We start from the raw sequence: 12,403 nt of genomic DNA, 5'->3' as shown, positions 1-12,403 counted from the left end.
CCTATATTAAGGGTATACGCAACTAATGCTTATCTCTAGCATAGGTATTATGCAACTTATAAGCAATCGAATCAATAATTAGATATCAAGATTACGAAACAGACATGCATATATACCATATCAGCATGCTCCAATATATCGCAAGATTTGCTAATAACAATCATGTACTTATCACAAGATAATGCATATACATATATACATCACAACAACAGTATAACGGGTAGAAAACTTGCCTGAGTGTTCTCGGATAGACTTAAGCTTAGAGTGGGTCCGATAACCTATGAACAACAACATAAGTCGGAATTGAACCCCGGTCTCTTAAGAAACTAGACTTTAACCAATTGAACCCTAATGTTCGCTTATGGTCACTTCTACGCTTAACGAATTACATAAGTCGTTCGAGTACCCTCGGCTCCACCATTTTTAATAAATTAACCAATAAGAATTTTAAGGCGATTCTTTCGCGAGTACCCTTACAACTGACTTATTAACCTTACACAATTGTTTTATACTCCAATTAGTCATTTAAGGACCTTAACCAAGGTTTCAAAGTAAGGCAAGGGGAAATGGTTCGTTCGCGAAACGCCATTACTTAAAACGGTCATTTCTCCTAAACCGTTCATCGGAATCAAGCGAACCACATATCACAACGAAGCTCATAACATGAACTATCTAAACATGGCAATGGTAAAAATCTAATAGTGAGTTCACGGGTCCTGAAGTTAAGAACAAAAAGAGTCTAAGGTAAATTGGGCATTACGACGGCTATGTTTACGCGATTACCAAATTTTAAACTACTCCAATCAATCCACAAATCAACCCACAATCCTCATTACAACCAAACTCCATCCATACTTTACTACAACAGCCCCAACATCTGAAGATTTCTAATTTATACTACCCTCAAACATGAACTAAAAGCTATACTTAAGTTCATTAACCAATAATCCAAGATTTACAACTTCAAACTCATTACAAATCCAACCACACTCTAAGTATACAAGAATCATGCTTCTCATGAACCATACCAAACATAAAAACTCTAAGTATTCAAAAGTAGGGCTAGGGTATGAGATTATACCTTCCTTGGTGAATAGAAGTAACTAAGGAGCTTGAAACCACCCTTGAAAATCCTTACAAAAGCTATATCTACACAAAAACATAAGATCAAAATTTTCAAGATCTTGAAAACACTATTCACCCTCTTCTTCCATGAATTATTGGAAGAGATTGTGAAGGAAATGGAAGCTTAGATTCATAGGATAGCTATATCTAGGTATAATGAACCTTGGATAATTACCTCACAATTTAACAATACTTGGATCTTGGATTTTGATTTTCTTCTCCTTGAAGAAATGAAGAAGCTGAGAGCTTCTTTCTTCAAAATGAAAGTCAACTTGTGTTTATGTGTTATGATTTGTTTTGGCTTGGTTGATATCCTTTTGTTGTTAATTAACTTTTTACCATGGTAAGAAATGAATGGCTCACAATCAACCAACCAATCCCTCCATTTGTCATGCTTAAGTCACCATGCTTATGTTATCTTTCTCATGTCATCTTCTTACACTTGTCTTCTTCTTGTTGGTGTGATGACATCATCATCCACTAACCTCTTTGATTAACTCCTAATTACTTGGCTAATGATCGCTTATCTGTTATACAGTTCGCTTAACTTTCTCGTTCTCGTTTATCGTTTGAGGGATCATACCCGGGATCTTATTACTTGGGTTCCCCTAAACCTTTCTCAATATTTTATATTCCTTTTTATGATCCTCTCTTATAATCCTTGAATTTAAATCCTTTTCATCATGTTACCTTATACTCAATTCTTTCTGTATCTGGAGGGTTTTCGGGAAAAATCGAAGTGTTCGAATTTGGATTCTGACGATCTTTACATACACTTACATACCATATAGAGTACTAATAAGATCTCAGAATGTCAATAAAAGAACCCCTACATAGTGTGGCATGAAAAGTTTTCCTATTCAGCATAATCAGCAAAATCACTATTCATAAGGGTTACAAAAAGTCCAAAATTTTTGGGGTTATTACAGTCTCCCCTCCTTAAAAGGATCCTGTCCCGGAATCAGATAAAAATGAATAGGGATACTTTCTTAGCATTGCACTTTCTAACTCTCAAGTCAATTTTCCCACATTGTGGTTCTACCATCAAACTCTGACTAGTTTGATAACCCTTCTCCTAAGCACTTGTTCCTTTTCAATCTATAACCTTTCCCGGTTGCTCCATATAGGTTACGTCTGGTTGCATGTCTATGCGCTTATATGCCCCTATTTGTCTGGCATCCGGATTACACTTCCTTAACATTGATACGTGGAACACGTTATGAACTTGCTACAGGTTCGGGGGTAGGGCTTGCTCATATGCTAACTTCCCAACACGTCTTAATATCTCCAAGGGTCCAACAATTCATGGGCTTAGCTTTCCTTTCTTTCCGAACCTCATCCATCCTTTCCAAGGGAATACCTATTACTGCACTAGGTCCCCTACCTCCTACTCTTTATCCTTTCGTGTCAAATCAACATACTTCTTACGTCCATCTTGGGCTACTACCATCCGTCCTCTGATTAGATCTATTATATCCCTGGTTCTTTGGACCACTGCTGGTCCGAGCATCTTGCGCTTTGCAACTTCATCCTAGCATAAGGGAGATCGACATTGTGTTCCCTCAAGGATCTCATAAGGCGATATCTCGATACTGACATACGATCTATTGTCATAAGAAAACACAATCCGTGTTAAGCGATCATTCCAAATTCTCTCAAGTCTATTGCACAGGCTCTCATCATAACTTCTAGCATTATAGCTTTTGCTTATCAATACGCATTCTGTTCCAGTTCGTAATCGTTACTATCTTCCGTACCTAATATTATACTGGTTATACTTTTGCTCGCTAGCGTTCTATAACCTTTTAATAAATACGTCAACCTTAGTATCACGAACGCGTTGAATCGGAATACTATCGTACTTGGTACCACTTCATCTCTAGCTGCCTCCATATTTGAAAACTTGATCCATCGTATAGAAGTAAAAGAATTTATTGAGAGATCACTATAATCATGAACACTTGTTCTATTGCATAGTTAGTACAGAAGGGGGCCAGCCTTTAGTACTTGACAAGCAATTAAACAATATGTGGTATCCTACTAGACTTCTATCACACAGATAGATAGTCATTCGGCAATACCTCCCCTTCAGGAAGGGTTGTTCTTCTCAGCTTACATGAAATGAAAAGAAGAAAAAAGAACGAATTGAAGAGAATTGTATATATGTAAAAAAAATATACTGCCACAAAATATCTGGCTTGGAATCTACCTCTGAACTATAGAGGTTTGTCATAGGAGAACAAAACATATATGTATATATATCAACATCACGTATTATAGCATCGCATTTCACATGCCTAAATATTTTTGCTATTACGTCCATCATTCTATGGACCCATGCTCTTGCTCGAGCTCATAAACACTCACCATTGAAACTTCCTCGACATCGAAACTCGAATAAGGGATTTCATTCTAGACATCATCGTTACTAGAATTCTATGCTTGCATGCAACCTTCCTCGTATAGTAATACTACTCTTTATCGATAAGAAGGAATAAATATATCATAGGTAAATGTTCGGCTTAGTTGGTCTATCAATAATAACTTATACATCACCACGACCCGATTAGTGGTACTCAATCTCAACATCCATTCCAATATAACTCTCACGGTTGTAATCGGCTCATTACTCGCAGAATCATTGTTGCATTACTATGGTCCACCACTGACCTACTGTAGTCATTCGTTTTCCATGAAGTCTTAATAGCTAACCATACGGAGTCCATACATATCGTATCGAATCCTTCTAAGGAGGTAACATAATCACCATTCATGATTCATGAAGAACACTCCTGATCCTGACGTATATACATGATATGAAGCAGATAAAATTGCAGAAGAGTTTCAATCAAAGCAACGATAGCAGGTTCATACCATTCTTAATCATATACCTTCAATAGAATAATTAACTCAAAGGTTTGTTTAGTCCTTTTTGAAACATGGTCCTGGCTTATTCTCAAGATAGGACCTTCTAAGATAGATAGCCCGCTCACGGAGATTAACATGAATTAAATCTTTACCAATCTACTATTACGGTTGAGTATCGCACAATCATCAGAAGGAATGTCAATCTTTCACACCATAATACAACCTTCACGGCTTTAACTATCATCACTGTATTCCTCTGGCACGAGCGCCTATAATTGCTCTCTTACACTTAGAGTGTCGGCCACCTCATTGGCCTTTCCTGATAGTAATAGTTCCTTATAATCAATGTCTTTTGAACGATCTCCAACTAAATTTTCTACCTCATTTCCAACCATTGCTTATGTAAAAATGCTTTTCTTAAGTCCCGGTGAGAAAGAAAAAAAATTTCACCATTTTTCCATAAGTCATGGCCTTAGTCTTTAGATGTGAACATTGTCACGACTGACTCTCGATCATACTTAGGACGTCTCTTATCTTGGGTCCTTCTTATTTTCACCAATCCCAACCCTCATTGGGTCGATCTATACTTTCTTATGGTTCAACACGTGCCCCACCTGGCATTATTATAATTATGTCATATTTCCTTCATCAAAAATTTCTATTCTTTAGAACTTTGAATATTACCTTTCTCCTTTTAAAACCTCTAAAGTTATCCTTAAATCCTTCATCAGGTACACCCTAGGCACAAGGAATATCAAGATACCATTTACTAATACCAGCATCATTGTCTATATACTTCTGTAAAATTTCTCCACTGATCCTTAAAGGTTGTTGTTACCTTAATCCTTTCCAATTCATACTGTCAAAACTCATACTATCCCTATTAAGGGTGAAATGCCAACCTTTATGCATTCCCCTAGGATTCATTTTAAGTTACCGAGGTTCTATCCTTAATTCCACCTTTAAAAAGGTACATGCATCCTTCCATGGATAAATTAAGTCATATCTCCTTGATAGATTATCTTATTTAATCATTCCCATCTCGATAGTCTATACCAAATTTCATAATAGCATTTATATTCAAAATGAGGTCAATCAATATGGCCTCCAAAAGATAACAACGGTTATCCGCTTTTCTTTCCTGATTCAGTAATGATAACAGGGATGTTCTAGAAGATATTGGTCGTGTTCAACGTGAACCTTTTAGTTCTAACTACTCATTTAGCTCTTTTATTTATCTCAACAGTCATCTCAACGCTGGGATATTTTTTATACCTGGCATCCCCCTTTCTGGGTATCAAGCCACTTGTCTTACATACACTTCACATTCTTGAAGGTCACTTCCTTCATCCAATTTCCTAATTTCTTACTTTCTTGCCTCCTCAGTCCATCCGCGTCTCATTATTTATCCTTCGAACTATCTCAAGGTTTCCTCGAATCCTCCCAACTTAAAGGGGATAAAATATATGTATCTCCTATGCCTTCAACCATCAACTTTAACTCACGGTGAATCAACCTCATCCTGGTGATTACATACTTTTCTATTTCTATTGTTATGAGTCTTTAGGGTTTCCTCATACCCAACTCCCTTATCATTTCTCAAACTCTACTGCCTTTATATTCCTTTCCACTTCAGTTTCTTTTTATTTTCCTTTCTCTTACAATCATTTCATGAACCCACTAATCATTTACTTTAAACATAGAGTCGTTCTGGGATTCGTGTCCTCAGGACGAATCTTGCCAACTTTTACAACTTAGATTCATAACTCATCATACTCGTCCGCCTTTGTTTTGGCTCTAAAGCTTTTACACTATCTCTATAACCTTGGGAAGTACTTTCCCGAAAACAATTGACTGAACTTTAATCGGTTTATTATAACCTCTGGCCCCGTGTCTTTTTCGCCTTTCACCAGCGGGTAGCCTCTCTCTTAGGAAGGTAAGTGACAAAAACAGTCTTTTGCGCTTCATCAATCATTTAGAATATAAAATCAGTCCTCTATTTCCTTTGGCCAGGCTCTTGCCTCGGCTAGGTCAGCTTGTTCCTTGGAACTCTGAGAGCTTAGTGACTTAAAGGTCCTGAAAGAATTTCCCACCGCATTGTTTCCTTAGGGTGGTGTTTGGGAATAAAAGTATAATTTTTGTTTAGGCAGGTCCATGAATTGTCCCATAGGAGTACCATCCCGGCTCTCCCTATCTTTCTCGACTTCTGTTTTCTCAGTATGAAATGTTTCATCCTTCTCCCATAATCAGGGTTATCTTATACGTTAAAATCCTTATTTTCCATTATGTTATGGGTTCTTTCTTTCTTGATGGCGACCTCCCTGACTATCACATTCAGGGTTTGCCCTAAATCTTATTCCTCGAACTATGGCTCTAAGATCTCATCCTTAAGCTCTTGAACATTTGGAACCCAAATTCTGTAGGAATACCTCATTATTCCCTTATCATCTTCCTCAACATTAATCTCTTCTCTATTTGTTGGCTCTCTGCCTTCATTTATCACTTTTTCTTGGCACAATAGGATCTTTTCCAATAATTCGGGCTGCATTACAATCTCAAACAACTTTTCAGCACTGGCTCCGGTTACCTTCACTTCTATTTCTATTTTCTCAAAATCTCTTATCAACTCTCCCAAAGACATTATCATCTTGAGTCACACCTTTCTACAAAGGGTGTTAGCCATCATATTGGCTTTCCCTGGATGATAAAGAATCTCATAATTGAAATCCTTGATTAGCTTTAACCACCTCCTCTGGCACATGTTGAGCTCTTTCTGCGTGGAAATATACTTGAGCTCTTATGGTTTGTGTAATTCTCACACTTCTATCCATGCAAGTAGTGCCTCCAATATTTGGGGCAAAACTATTGTTGTGAGCCCGAGATCATGGGTGGGATATCGAATTTTATATTCCCTTAATTGTCTTGACGCGTACGCGATTACCTTGATGTGATGTATAAGAAGTACCCTAATTCCTTATGCGAAGCGTCACTAAACATCACAAAATCTCCTTTTCTATCCGGCAACGCCAATATAAGGGCCATCACCAACCTTTGCTTTAGTTCTTAAAATCTATTCTCGCATTTCTCTATCCATTCAAACTTCTCAGTCTTACGAGTAAGCCGCGTTACTGGGGATGCAATCTTTGCAAACTTGAACGAACCTCCGGTAGAAACCGGCCAATCCTACCTCTGGTAGTCACCCTAACTACGGTCATTAATTCCTTAGTGATCATCTCTTCAGTCTTGTTAGGATCCTCCACGGGATCCTTCTCAACAATAATCCCTTCTGGGACAACATCCTCAACCGCTACATCCTCAATATGAATATCATCCGGTCCCTCATTAGGGTGCTCCATTGGATCCACAATCTGATCCCCAATATGTAGTTAAACATCATCATATTATTGCTCTTGGACTTCAGGGTTCGGAGTCCCACTACCATATATGATAACGAGCTACGCTTTTATCACGATATTTATAAGGGTTCCCATAAGGGTTTTAACTGTCAGTACTACGTTAGGTAGTCCGACTATGAACTTGGAAAGAGTTCTTATTATCTTAGTGAACTTATCATTTTAACGACGCATCATCTCTGAGGTTTATAACGTTTAGCACTGATACCATTTCTGTAACACCCCCAAATCCGGGGTCAGGAATCCGGGTCGTCACGAGTTCCATTTCCCTTAATAACACCCAATCTTCATAAACGACCAACTACTACATACTGTGACCCCACAATATACACACACACCACAAGTTATAGTCTCAGAGATGAGTACCAAAAATAACACAAGTCATTTTATTCCATAATTATAAACCATTACACCTTAAAAAGGGTTTCTGAATAAATTTACATTTTCCTTGCCATTTTTACAGTTCGTAAATATACATCAACAGTTGAAAACCTAGCCTACTGGTAGTTCCTACCTCAGCTATAGCGGCATCAACGCCTACAGGAAACTGCGGAACGTTTCCTATCTGCTTGCGAATTGGGAGCTTGGTCCTGTTCATCTTATCTATCTGTTGTTGTGTGATGAAAGAAGAAAGTAAGGGTGAGCAACAAGCCCACCGAAATAATATGTATAATTATTTATAATATATGAGCATTCTCATAGTACTCAAGAAAGTCTTGGTTAAGAAGAAATGAACCAAGTTTGATATCTTAATGCGACGAAGTCGCAAAATATTCAGTATATATATACATATATACTTCTCAAAATTTTTGAAATCCTCTGACATGTATAATGTACACAGAGTTTCAATTTATAACTGTATAAAATATCGTTGCAAGGTGATCTCATATATTTAACCTTTTCTCAACATTTTTCTGAAATTTTTTGTCATGTATAAGATAATCATTTACTAGATATAAGTTGAAAATATCAAGTTACAAGATACTCCAATATACTTATATCTTTTTCGAATATTACTTGAACTACCACCATTCAAGTTATAATCAGTTTCAAAAGTTCATCACATAGATGAGACTACAAGATAAGACTTGAATAGATTCATTCTTTGAAATATCATTCAAAAGAAATGAAGTTACGAGATACTTCATTTGAGTCCCGATATATATATACACCTATATATATATCTCATACATTCCCTGAAAACCTCTGTTATAAAAAGTATAAACAGAGTTGTCATATCCAATGAATATGGAAAGAAGAGAATTTTGGCATAAACCCGATATCTTGCTGATCAGGCAAAGATATCCATTAAGTAACCTTTTCTACTAGTAGATGGATGAATCCCCCACCGGTCATCACCCTGGCCGCTTTAGGACCTTGTGCTGGACCGCCACCCGACCTCTTACGCATTGATGGACTGCCACCCAGCCACTTACACTTTGATAGACCGCACCCCGGCCTGTCGCTTATGCCGACTCAATTAGATGGACTTACTTCCCGAACGTTGGGTAAGTAATCAATTCATTTATCAAAATAGCAACCTCGTTGCAATATAAAATACACCACAAAGCCGGATCCCTCAATTTTTAAGCGAGTATTTAAATCCCCTTCGAAAGGAAGATCTTAAATTTGAAAACGAGTTTTGGGATCCGCTCTAACTTTTAAAATCATTTTGAAGACTCGAAAACATCTTTAAGAATGTTTGGAGTAATGCTGATTTAATGAAATAAATCAGTCCCGATATATTAGAAAATATCTGAATATTATTATTTAAATAATATTCCCATAAAGGATAATCTCTATAAAAATAATTAAAGTAGAAGTTTTAAAACTCATACTTGAAATGAATAATAGATTACCAAAGATATACTTATACGAAAGTACGATCTTTATTTGAATAATCGAAAATAAGTTTGATTATCGAAATATTATTCTTTAATAAAATAAAGAATATTATTTAATAAATAAGCGGAGTCATAAGTCCTCGAATGAATATTCAAAATAATATTCATAAAATAAAATAAACTGAGTCATAAGTCCTCGAATGAATATTCCAAATAATATTCATTAAATAAAATAAACGGAGTCATAAGTCCTCGAATGAATATTAAAAATAATGTTCATTAAATAAAATAAAGTTATCGAATAAACCTTATTCAATTAATAGTTTTGAAAACTATATCTTTATATATATATAAATATATATTATACTCGGGAACATCGACTCCCGGTTTAGCAATATGTTCACCTTTGGGTCCCCTATACTAAGGGTATATGCAACTACTGCTTATCTCTAGCATAGGTATTATGCAACTTATAAGCAATCGAATCAACAATTAGATATCAAGATTACGAAACAGACATGCATATATACCATATCAGCATGCTCCAATATATCGCAAGATTTGCTAATAACAATTATGCACTTATCACAAGATAATGCATATATATATCACAACAACAGTATAACGGGTAGAAAACTTGCCTGAGTGTTCTCGGATAGACTTAAGCTTAGAGTGGATCCGATAACCTATGAACAACAATATAAGTTGGAATTAAACCCCGATCTCTTAAGAAACTAGACTTTAACCAATTGAACCCTAATGTTCGCTTATGGTCACTTCTACGCTTAACGAATCACATAAGTCGTTCGAGTACCCTCGGCTCCACCATTTTTAATAAATTAACCAATAAGAATTTTAAGGCGATTCTTTCGCGAGTACCTTTCCACCTGACTTATTAACCTTAAAAAATTGTTTCATACTCCAATTAGTCATTTAAGGACCTTAACCAAGGTTTCAAAGTAAGGCGAGGGGAAATGGTTCGTTCGCGAAATTCCGTTACTTAAAACGGTCGTTTCTCCTAAATCGTTCATCGGAATCAAGCGAACCACATATCACAACGAAGCTCGTAACATGAACTATCTAAACATGGCAATGGTCAAAATCTAACAGTGAGTTCACGGGTCTTGAAGTTAAGAACAAAAATAGTCTAAGGTAAATCGGGCATTACGACGGCTATGTTTACGCGATTACCAGATTTTAAACTACTCCAATCAAACCACAAATCAACCCACAATCATCATTACAACTAAAATCCATCCATACTTTACTACAACAGCCCCAACATCTCAGGATTTCCAATTTATACTACCCTCAAACATGAACTAAAAGCTATACTTATGTTCGTTAACCAATAATCCAAGATTTACAACTTCAAACTCATTACAAATCCAACCACACTCTAAGTATACAAGAATCATGCTTCTCATGAACCATACCAAACATAAAAACTCTAAATATTCAAAAGTAGTGCTAGGGTATGAGATTATACCTTCCTTGGTGAATAGAAGTAACTAAGGAGTTTGAAACCACCCTTGAAAATCCTTACAAAAGCTATATCTAAACAAAAATATAAGATCAAAATTTTCAAGATCTTGAAAACACTATTCACCCACTTCTTCCATGAATTATTGGATGATATTGTGAAGGAAATGGAAGCTTAGATTCATAGGATAGCTATATCTAGGTATAATGAACCTTGGATAATTACCTCACAATTTAACAATACTTGGATATTGGATTTTGATTTTCTTCTCCTTGAAGAAATGAAGAAGCCGAGAGCTTCTTTCTTCAAAATGAAAGTCAACTTGTGTTTTTGTGTTATGATTTGTTTTGGCTTGGTTGATATCCTTTTTTTGTTAATTAACTTTTTACCATGGTAAGAAATGAATGGCTCACAATCAACCAACCAATCCCTCCATTTGTCATGCTTAAGTCACCATGCTTATGTCATCTTTCTCATGTCATCTTCTTATACTTATCTTCTTCTTGTTGGTGTGATGACATCATCATCCACTAACCTCTTTGATTAACTCCTAATTACTTGGCTAATGATCGCTTATCTGTTATACGGTTCGCTTAACTTTCGTTCTCGTTTATCATTTGAGGGATCATACCCGGGATCTTATTACTTGGGTTCCCCTAAACCTTTCTCAATATTTTATATTCCTTTTTATGATCCTCTCTTATAATCCTTGAATTTAAATCCTTTTCATCATGTTACCTTATACTCAATTCTTTCTGTATCTGGTGGGTTTTCGGGAAAAATCGAAGTGTTCGAATTTGGATTCTGACGATCTTTACATACACTTAAATACCATATAAAGTACTAATAAGATCTCAGAATATCAATAAAAGAACCCCTACATAGTGTGGCATGAAAAGTTTTCTTATTCAGCATAATCAGCAAAATCACTATTCATAAGGGTTACAAAAAGTCCAAAATTTTTGGGGTTATTACACACATGGTTTGGGATATCACCTTCTAGGAGGAGTTACAACAGCTGGTGCTACCATGGCTAGGCCCAGTCAGGCTCCGGGAGAGGCAGGTCCTTCGAGAGCCTAGGGAGGAGATGGTTCAGGATTGGCTGATGTCCAGTACAGGAGGCTTTCCAGGAGGATGGATGCGATGTATGAGTCGCAGAGTAGGTTTGCGCAGGAACTCACCTGAGCACTTGGGACTGCATTTAGAGGCCTTGGAGCTGACATCCAGTGGCCCATTTATGGTGAGGATTCTGCTTATCCTCCTCCTGACACTCCACCCTCTGAGGGTGATGATGATAATGATTCTTCTGAGTAGGTAACCCTGTGTTCCTTTCTTTTACCTTCACTGAGGACAGTGAAGATTTTAAGTTTGGGGGTGGTAGTTAAGGAACTTATTTGTGTGTGTGTCATGTAGTTACATTTTCATGTTAGTTTAGTTCACATAGTTGCATATTTTTGCCATATAGTTTTTTTTTATTATTTTATTTTCAATTATTTTATAGCTTTATTTATCATGTCATATAGCTCATGCATATACCATGATCCCTTTGTTTTGCTTTACCGATTAATATGTGATATTCATGCGAGTATAGTGATAGCGTTAGAGTGATATTGAATCTTGTTAGGTTGGCATGCATTCTAGAAACACTTGTAATTTTACTAAGTCTTAAA

The sequence above is a fragment of the Apium graveolens genome, chromosome 2, assembly GCF_009905375.1.
Source record: "Apium graveolens cultivar Ventura chromosome 2, ASM990537v1, whole genome shotgun sequence".
NCBI lineage: Eukaryota > Viridiplantae > Streptophyta > Magnoliopsida > Apiales > Apiaceae > Apium > Apium graveolens.
Note: the sequence above shows the minus strand (reverse complement) of the source record.